At 38.5% G+C, this 9379-nt stretch overlaps 3 non-coding genes across 3 annotated transcripts; 1 reads left to right on the plus strand and 2 right to left on the minus strand.

Annotated features, from left to right (window-relative positions):
- Nucleotides 1-3311: 3311 nt before the first annotated feature.
- On the minus strand, nucleotides 3312-3382 carry trnag-gcc. Its single transcript has one exon. It is a non-coding gene; the product is annotated as a tRNA-Gly (tRNA).
- Nucleotides 3383-3642: 260 nt separating this feature from the next.
- trnag-gcc lies at nucleotides 3643-3713 on the plus strand. The gene has a single exon. It is a non-coding gene; the product is annotated as a tRNA-Gly (tRNA).
- A 5444-nt stretch (nucleotides 3714-9157) lies between these two features.
- On the minus strand, nucleotides 9158-9228 carry trnag-gcc. The gene has a single exon. It is a non-coding gene; the product is annotated as a tRNA-Gly (tRNA).
- Nucleotides 9229-9379: the final 151 nt, after the last annotated feature.

Below are 9379 nucleotides of genomic sequence, written 5' to 3' on the forward strand. Positions count from 1 at the left end.
GTGGAACACTTACACAAGTGTGCACGCACGGTGTCATGCAGATTCTCTACTCAACACGGAGGCAAAACTGACTATTTTCACATTCTTTTATTTTGTTGTTTTGTGGATCATGGGAATTTTGTTGCATGCAGGTGAGGGAGTCCGAGTCTTTTAACTTGCAGCGCATAACAGCGGTGGAACAAGAGGATCCATTCACAACAGAGACTCGAACCATCAGCCACAGATGCAATGAACAGATTATACCTGTAGCTGACCACGCCGGTCACAGATCAGTACAGCAGAGACTCGAACAATCAGCTGCAGACACAATGAACAGATTACACCTGCAGTTGACCGTGCAGGTCGCGGATCAGTACAGCAGAGACTCGAACCATCATGGAATTGTCTTCAACTAGGACAACGAATTAAATTATTTTCAGACATTTTCATTTAAATGAAGACGATCTCACTGAAATGGACAGGTAAGACTATATTATTTTCTCCTTGTGTCAATGGTTTTAATATTTAATAATGTGTTATGTTACTAATGTACATCAACTGTATTCAAGAAGGAAACAATATTTATTTTTAAAAAATAGTATATATTTTCAGTCCCTTGGGACATTTTTCAAATTTGAATGTACCTTTTTCTCAGAAAACAAAAATCATAAATAAAAAATCCACACCATCACTTTTTTTTTTGATGTCACAGATCGTAAAAGTATTTTTTTTAAATCGGTTTATTAGATCAAAGAGCTGGTTTAAAAAAAAAAAAAGGTATCAACACTGGTATGCCGAAATCGCCTACATTGTTTTTTGTTTTCTTTTCTTTTCTAATCACCTTTAAGTGTTCTGAACTCTGAACTCATCACTGTTGTCAGACTGAGGGTCTTCCTCCAAGGTTTCGTCTCCCTCATTGTCAAATAAGGCGCAAAACCATAACGCTGTGTCCTCCACAGCGTAGTCAAACACGTTCAGACTGGATTTTAAAAAAAAGAGATCCACACTAGAAAAACAAAATTTAAAAAAATCGTCCGAAAACAGCTCGAACTCCGCTTTGTGTACAAGTGATTTGGGCTTGAATCAGCAGGTGCCGTTCTTGTGATGACGTAGCAACAATATGGCCGCGGCTGAGGGCCGAAAAAGAGTGCAGGCTTCAGACAGCTGTTGTTTATCCTTCACCTGGGCACTTATCATTAACTTTTATTGTTCAGAATTTTTTTAAATATCAGTATTTCATTATTTTTAGTGATTATTTGTGTACATTTTTTGGTGTCACCTACACTTTAATTTATCATGTAATTTCTATTTTGTGCTTTGCACTTTGTGGTTGCATCACTGCTGAAAACGGTGCATTGGCGACATCGAGTGGCTGAATGTGTGTACTACATTAGGTTTCACTCATTCACATTATTTATTGTGGATGATCATATTATATTTGTAAAAATTGCCATAATTTTTACAGGTTATGTCTAAGCAGACAGACATTGAAGAGGCAGGAATTTTAATCAGATGAGCTTGTTTCATTGTGACGTCTCTTTCCTTATTGCAGGTATTTAATTTTTTTTTAACCTTTATTTTACCAGGGAAGTTATTAAGAAAAAAAAAATCTTATATACAATAACGACCTGGTGGATAGGGAAAACACAAAGGTAAATCACAAATGTGGATCAAACAACACATTTTTGCAGTATATACAACAGACTAGAATGTGTCAATCGCGAAAATCTAGCCAATCATAACGTTAGATTGAGAGGTGGTCACGCCCACTATAATAGTTCGCTGAACTGAGTGACCAACGTTCCTCTTGTGTCATGATAAGCTTTATTTTTCTCCGCGAACTAGATTTAACTTTCCATCAAATTAGTCTCCGACCAAATGTAAGTCTTCCATTTTAATGTTTATAGACTAGTTTTGTACTCATTAAAACGCTGCTACTTGTGTTTGTGCTAGCAGTGATTCCATATCCCCCATTTAGTTGAATTAAAGTGTTATTTAGGTTGATTATTATCTTGTCATTTTTACTATTTGGGTTGCATTTTCAGAAGGCGTTGATTGTAATAATGTTCACGATAGATGAAATCACACTGGAGGAGGACAATGAATTCTTTTCTGCGATATTTTCTTCCGCCATTTTGGGTGAGTGATTAGACTGAGGGATCCAGATAAATTTATTGCAAAAAACCTGCTTTCTGCTTGTTGCTGCAAAATGGCACAAAAATCCAAACCGCTGATTCAATCAAAATGTTACATAAAATTATCCAAAGTGATGTACAAGTGAGGAATCACAATGAAGAGACAGTTTGAAGGGGGCATTTTGTATGCTTGGTATGGAAAGATCTCACATAATAATTGTTATAGTTATTAGTTCCATATTGTTATCCATGCCAATACATTTTCACGCATTGCAAGACTGAATGATATTTTTGACTACCTCTTCCACATTAATATATCAAGCATTACCCCTCATTGATAACAGAATTGTCTCCTATCATCACAGACACACTGTGACTGACAGCGGCTATACTACCATATGAAATGGATGAAATGTAACAAAATGGAGCTAAATGAAGTGAAATGGGGACTGATACTTACGCGGCTATAGTAAAATACAAAATGGATGAAATGGAATGAAATTGAGCAAAATGGGGACTGATAATTATGAAATGGGGATAAAATGTAACAAAATGGAGCAAAATGAGGTGCGATGATTCACCTAGACAGACTCCAAATATGAATAAATTAAGTACTTTTATTAATTTTTTTGTGGCTTTTTTGTGGCATTTTGGAAGCCACTCCTGACTCAAAACGCTTCAGCCACTGACCCAACAATGGACCTGTTTACATAAAATTGTGCTCCATTTCATTACATTTTACCCCATTTCTTAATTATTGTCCCCATTTCGCTCAGTTTCATTACGTTTCGCCCATATCATATTTTAGTGTGGCCCGACTGACAGAACCCATCCCAGATTAATTCAGTGACAGCTGTTGTTCATCCAACAAAGGTATTTTTTAATGTTTTCTATTAAATCTAAAAAATCAACATAACAGATAGTAACAGCAATTCATAGACAGGACTCTCGTTGCTCAAACATTTTTTGGTTGTTTTTTGCCACGTTTGTGTTATAAACAAGAAGCACGTTTCTTTGTTTACATTGTGAAACCTCATTCAATCCCTCTCCAAGATGGCGGCCTGTGCTACGATAGCTCCTTCAGTGCATGAAATTGATCATTTTGCGCTTGTCATTCTCTATGTAGGCTATTCGTACGTAAATTTATGGATAAAAGCATATGTTTGAAGAAGAAGCAGGGGGGAAAAAAGTGCTGTTTGCATTGGCCGGGAATCGAACCCGGGCCTCCCGCGTGGCAGGCGAGAATTCTACCACTGAACCACCAATGCTTTATAGTTAGCTGTTATGTGAGATTCATTACTTCCGGGTAGCAACCGCAGAATAACAGTAAAGTCAATTGTTTCTTATGTGTGTCTAGCTTTCGAATTCGATGTTTTTGCCTCCCTGATTAGTGTCTTGATGTGTCACAATGAATGGTGAGGCCACGCGGGTAAAAACTAATCACTGTAATATATAAATGAAATGGTAGTAACAATGCATTTTCCGCTTTATTTAATAACCTTTATAAATACAAAAGGTGATTCGTCAGGCATTGGTGGTTCAGTGGTAGAATTCTCGCCTGCCACGCGGGAGGCCCGGGTTCGATTCCCGGCCAATGCAAGTATGATTTTTTTTTTTTTTTTTTCCCCACCCGCTTTTTATTTTTTCATTTTTGTAGTATACGCATTCATCAAAGTGGCGTCGCAAATGCATTGTTTTTGGTTCGAAAACAATTTGCAGAATCTAAAATGTAACTCATGAGAAAAGCAGTTTATTGCACATTGCCACGTAAGCTTTGACAGTCAGTCACACCTCGAACTGTCGCACTCTGGGAGTGAGAGGAGTTACAAAAAACAAAAAAAAAAAAGGAAACCAAAAAACTTGGATTCATTTCTTATGGTAGTGCTAAACCACTGCTCCCCTGTAGTTCTACTTTCTGCCACCGGCGTCGCTGTTACGGCCGGCGTGTTTTTTCTGGTAAATTTCCACTTTCACTCATTGTTTGTTCATTCACAATCCAGTTCATTTTAATTTATTTAAATTAAATAAATTAAAATGAACTGGATTGTATAACGCTGATATAATTGTATAAGCAAGTTTTTGAAGATTTTATAGTGTTTCATGTTAACACTAAACAAAATAACATAATATAATAATGATACTAATAATAATAAGACATGAACAAAAACTGAATTAGTGATGAGATAAATGAGTAATTTGTAAGCCTCCTCTGGAACTCATAACGTTACAGTACATAAGACAGTAATGAACGAATATAGAGAACTGGCACAATGCCTTGTTAGCAAAACTCACACTGTATATTAGTGTTACGATGAGACTTTGACAGCAGCTACAATGAAACAGTACTACAGTTAGACACTAATTAAACATCAGCTCTGAAAGCCAATCAATTTGAGTATTTTTCTAAACTAAAATGTGTTGTCACTCTGAAGTCCGGACAAACAATGAGTGAAAGTGGAAATTTACCAGAAAAAACACTCCGGCCGTAACAGCGACGCCGGTGGCAGAAAGTGGAACTACAGGGGAGCAGTGGTTTAGCACTACCATAGGAAATGAATGGGGTGCAGTTTAGGGCCGTTTAGCAAAAGACTACCCAGCTGCTGCGTGGGAGGCCCGGGTTCGATTCCGACCAATGCAAATAACATTTTTCCCCCCACCTTCTTCTTCAAACATATGCTTTTATCCATAAATTTACGTACGAATAGCCTACATAGAGAATGACAAGCGCAAAATGATCAATTTCATGCACTGAAGGAGCTATCGTAGCACAGGCCGCCATCTTGGAGAGGGATTGAATGAGGTTTCACAATGTAAACAAAGAAACGTGCTTCTTGTTTATAACACAAACATGGCAAAAAACAACCAAAAAATGTTTGAGCAACGGGAGTCCTGTCTATCAATTGCTGTTACTATTTGTTATGTTGATTTTTTTAGATGTTAATAGAAAACATTAAAAAAAATACCTTTATTGGATGAACAACAGCTGTCACTGAATTAATCTCGGATTGGTTCTGTCAGTCGGGCCACACTAAGATATGATATGGGCGAAACATAATGAAACTGAGCGAAATGGGGACAATAATTAAGAAAGGGGGGTAAAATGTAACGAAATGGAGCGCAATTTTATATAAACAGGTCCATTGTTGGGTCAATCAATCAATCAATCAATTTTATTTATATAGCGCCAAATCACAACAAACAGTTGCCCCAAGGCGCTTTATATTGTAAGGCAAGGCCATACAATAATTACGTAAAAACCTCAACGGTCAAAACGACCCCCTGTGAGCAAGCACTTGGCTACAGTGGGAAGGAAAAACTCCCTTTTAACAGGAAGAAACCTCCAGCAGAACCAGGCTCAGGGAGGGGCAGTCTTCTGCTGGGACTGGTTGGGGCTGAGGGAGAGAACCAGGAAAAAGACATGCTGTGGAGGGGAGCAGAGATCAATCACTAATGATTAAATGCAGAGTGGTGCATACAGAGCAAAAGGAGAAAGAAACACTCAGTGCATCATGGGAACCCCCCAGCAGTCTAAGTCTATAGCAGCATAACTAAGGGATGGTTCAGGGTCACCTGATCCAGCCCTAACTATAAGCTTTAGCAAAAAGGAAAGTTTTAAGCCTAATCTTAAAAGTAGAGAGGGTGTCTGTCTCCCTGATCTGAATTGGGAGCTGGTTCCACAGGAGAGGAGCCTGAAAGCTGAAGACTCTGCCTCCCATTCTACTCGTACAAACCCTAGGAACTACAAGTAAGCCTGCAGTCTGAGAGCGAAGCGCTCGATTGGGGTGATATGGTACTACGAGGTCCCTAAGATAAGATGGGACCTGATTATTCAAAACCTTATAAGTAAGAAGAAGAATTTTAAATTCTATTCTAGAATTAACAGGAAGCCAATGAAGAGAGGCCAATATGGGTGAGATATGCTCTCTCCTTCTAGTCCCCGTTAGTACTCTAGCTGCAGCATTTTGAATTAACTGAAGGCTTTTCAGGGAACTTTTAGGACAACCTGATAATAATGAATTACAATAGTCCAGCCTAGAGGAAATAAATGCATGAATTAGTTTTTCAGCATCACTCTGAGACAAGACCTTTCTAATTTTAAAGATATTGCGTAAATGCAAAAAAAGCAGTCCTACATATTTGTTTAATATGCGCTTTGAATGACATATCCTGATCAAAAATGACTCCAAGATTTCTCACAGTATTACTAGAGGTCAGGGTAATGCCATCCAGAGTAAGGATCTGGTTAGACACCATGTTTCTAAGATTTGTGGGGCCATGTACAATAACTTCAGTTTTATCTGAGTTTAAAAGCAGGAAATTAGAGGGTCAGTGGCTGAAGCGTTTTGAGTCAGGAGTGGCTTCCAAAATGCCACAAAAAAGCCACAAAAAATTAATAAAAGTACTTAATTTACTCATATTTGGAGTCTGTCTGGGTGAATCATCGCACCCCATTTTGCTCCATTTTGTTACATTTTATCCCCATTTCATAATTATCAGTCCCAATTTTGCTCAATTTCGTTCCATTTCATCCATTTTGTATTTTACTATAGCCGCGTAAGTATCAGTCCCCATTTCACTTCATTTAGCTCCATTTTGTTACATTTCATCCATTTCATATGGTAGTATAGCCGCTGTCAGTCACAGTGTGTCTGTGATGATAGGAGACAATTCTGTTATCAATGAGGGGTAATGCTTGATATATTAATGTGGAAGAGCCTGTCAAAAATATCATTCAGTCTTGCAATGTGTGAAAACTATTGGCATGGATAACAATATGGAACTAATAACTATAACAATTATTATGTGAGATCTTTCCATACCAAGCATACAAAATGCCCCCTTCAAACTGTGGCCAGTCGCAGATTGTTGGCATAGTCTTCTTCCATTTCTTAAAAAAAAAACCAAAACATAAAAATACACTTACTGAAATTGTTAATGCCTTGCCATGATTTAGTGCCTCTTCTACATGTGATGTTGATGAAATCCCTTCTGTCTATTAAGAAGTCTGCATACATTCTAGTGTATATAGTGTTTACTCATTACTCATTCTACCTCTTTACTTTAATAATTATTTCAAAGACTAAATAAGTGCTGTGTAATGTGGAAAAATGCACTTCAACAATTTGAAGCTTTTTACTCACCCATGGGTTCAGCAGATGAGACAGAGGGAGGGTGGATGGGAGTGGAGGACACAGGGGAAGAAGACACAGGGGTGAAGGACAGCTGCTGTCTCTTCTGGAGGTACTGCTGCAGTTTGTGCATCTTGGTCCCTGGAGCGCACTTCCTTTTAGGATGAAGGCTGCATAGCCATCAGCCCTGCTCTCCCAGACCTCCCTCCAGGTGCTGTTGGCACAGGCACCAAACCCGACCCGCTGGTCCTCCTCTGCTGCTGGAGTGGTGGGCACAGAAATTTTCTGCGCCTCATGTTTAAGCAGAGCGGTGATCTCCTGGAAGCTGAGGGCATAGCGGAGGAAGGACATCAGGCTGTCTTTGCTATGCCCCTCAGTCATCAGAGCGCCAGCAGCTTCCTCTTGCTGATGGCTTTGGATGAGATAAAGGTGTAGCCCACAGCGTTCTCAAGGATCCAGCAGAAAGACTTCCCCTTGTACCTCCCAAACTGTAGGATGTACTCTCCCAGCAGCTCTTTTGGTTCAGAGGCATCTCCTCCCCTCATCCGTACTACAGTGAGGGCGTTCTGCCTCACAGTCTCCTCCTTCACTGGGGCACTTCGGTCCTTCATAGACGGGTTGTTCTTCATTTTTTTTTTTTGGCCTCATCAGAAGGGTCTTGCCGCAGGAAACCCAGTGGGCCCTTGCAGAAAACCACACTGACTCGGCCAGGGTAACAAATAGTCTCCTTCATTTTCTCTCTAAAAAAAAAAAGAAAAAAAAAAAGGAATAAATAAATTAGTATACTTTTATTACTAGACTAACTTTGCAGTACACAGCACTTCAACGCAATATACATTGTGTGAAATAATTCCCAAATTATACTACCATATAATGTTGATAATGATGATGTTATAATCATGAATTGTTATCTGATTATCTGATAATGTTGGAGAACAAAAGAAAACATTAAAAACAGAAATAAATTAAATTAATTATCTGATTATGTGATAATGTTGGAGAACAAAAGAAAACATTAAAAACAGAAATAAATTAAAATGAACTGGATTGTATAACACTGATATCATTGTATAAGCAAGTTTTTAAATATTTTATAGTGTTTCATGTTAACACTAAACAAAATAACATAATAATGATACTAATAATAAGACATGAACAAAAACTGAATTAGTGATTAGTTAAATTAGTAATTTGTAAGCTTCCTCTGGAACTCATAACGTTACAGTACATAAGACAGTAATGAACCAGTATAGAGAACTGGCACAATGCCTTGTTAGCAAAACTCACACTGTATATTAGTGTTACGATGAGACTTTGACAACAGCTACAATGAAACAGTACTACAGTTAGACACTAATTAAACATCAGCTCTGAAAGCCAATCAATCTGAGTATTTTTCTCAACTAAAATGTGTTGTCACTCTGAAGTCCGGACAAACAATGAGTGAAAGTGGAAATTTACCAGAAAAAAAACACTCCGGCCGTAACAGCGACGCCGGTGGCAGAAAGTGGAACTACAGGAGGGGGGCAGTGGTTTAGCAGTTAGCACTACCATAGGAAATAAATGGGGAGCCGTTTAGAGCCGTTTAGCGAAAGCATCTCCCCGACGGGGAGAATGGTCTGGGTTCGATTACCGGTTAATGCAATAAAGTTTTTTGGTTTCCTTGTTTTTTTGTTTTGTTTTTTGTTTTTTTGTAACTCCTCTCACTCCCAGAGTGCGACAGTTCGAGGTGTGACTGACTGTCAAAGCTTACGTGGCAATGTGCAATAAACTGCTTTTCTCATGAGTTACATTTTAGATTCAGCAAATTGTTTTCGAACCAAAAACAATGCATTTGCGACGTCACGTGGATGAATGTGTGTACTACAAAAATGAAAACATAAAAAGCGAGAGCGAAAAAAAAAAAAGCGTACTTGCATTGGCCGGGAATCGAACCCGGGCCTCCCGCGTGGCAGGCGAGAATTCTACCACTGAACCACCAATGCTTGACGAGATAGTGTTCATATTCAGGCCATACATCAATACCCAAAATTAACCGCTTTTTTCACAAAGTAAAGTTATCCTATATAAACTCAAAACTGAACTTGAAAAAAAAAAACTCACCAAGCACAAAATGACATAAATGACAGCTGCCAA

The sequence above is a fragment of the Thalassophryne amazonica genome, chromosome 23 (genome assembly GCF_902500255.1).
Source record: "Thalassophryne amazonica chromosome 23, fThaAma1.1, whole genome shotgun sequence".
NCBI lineage: Eukaryota > Metazoa > Chordata > Actinopteri > Batrachoidiformes > Batrachoididae > Thalassophryne > Thalassophryne amazonica.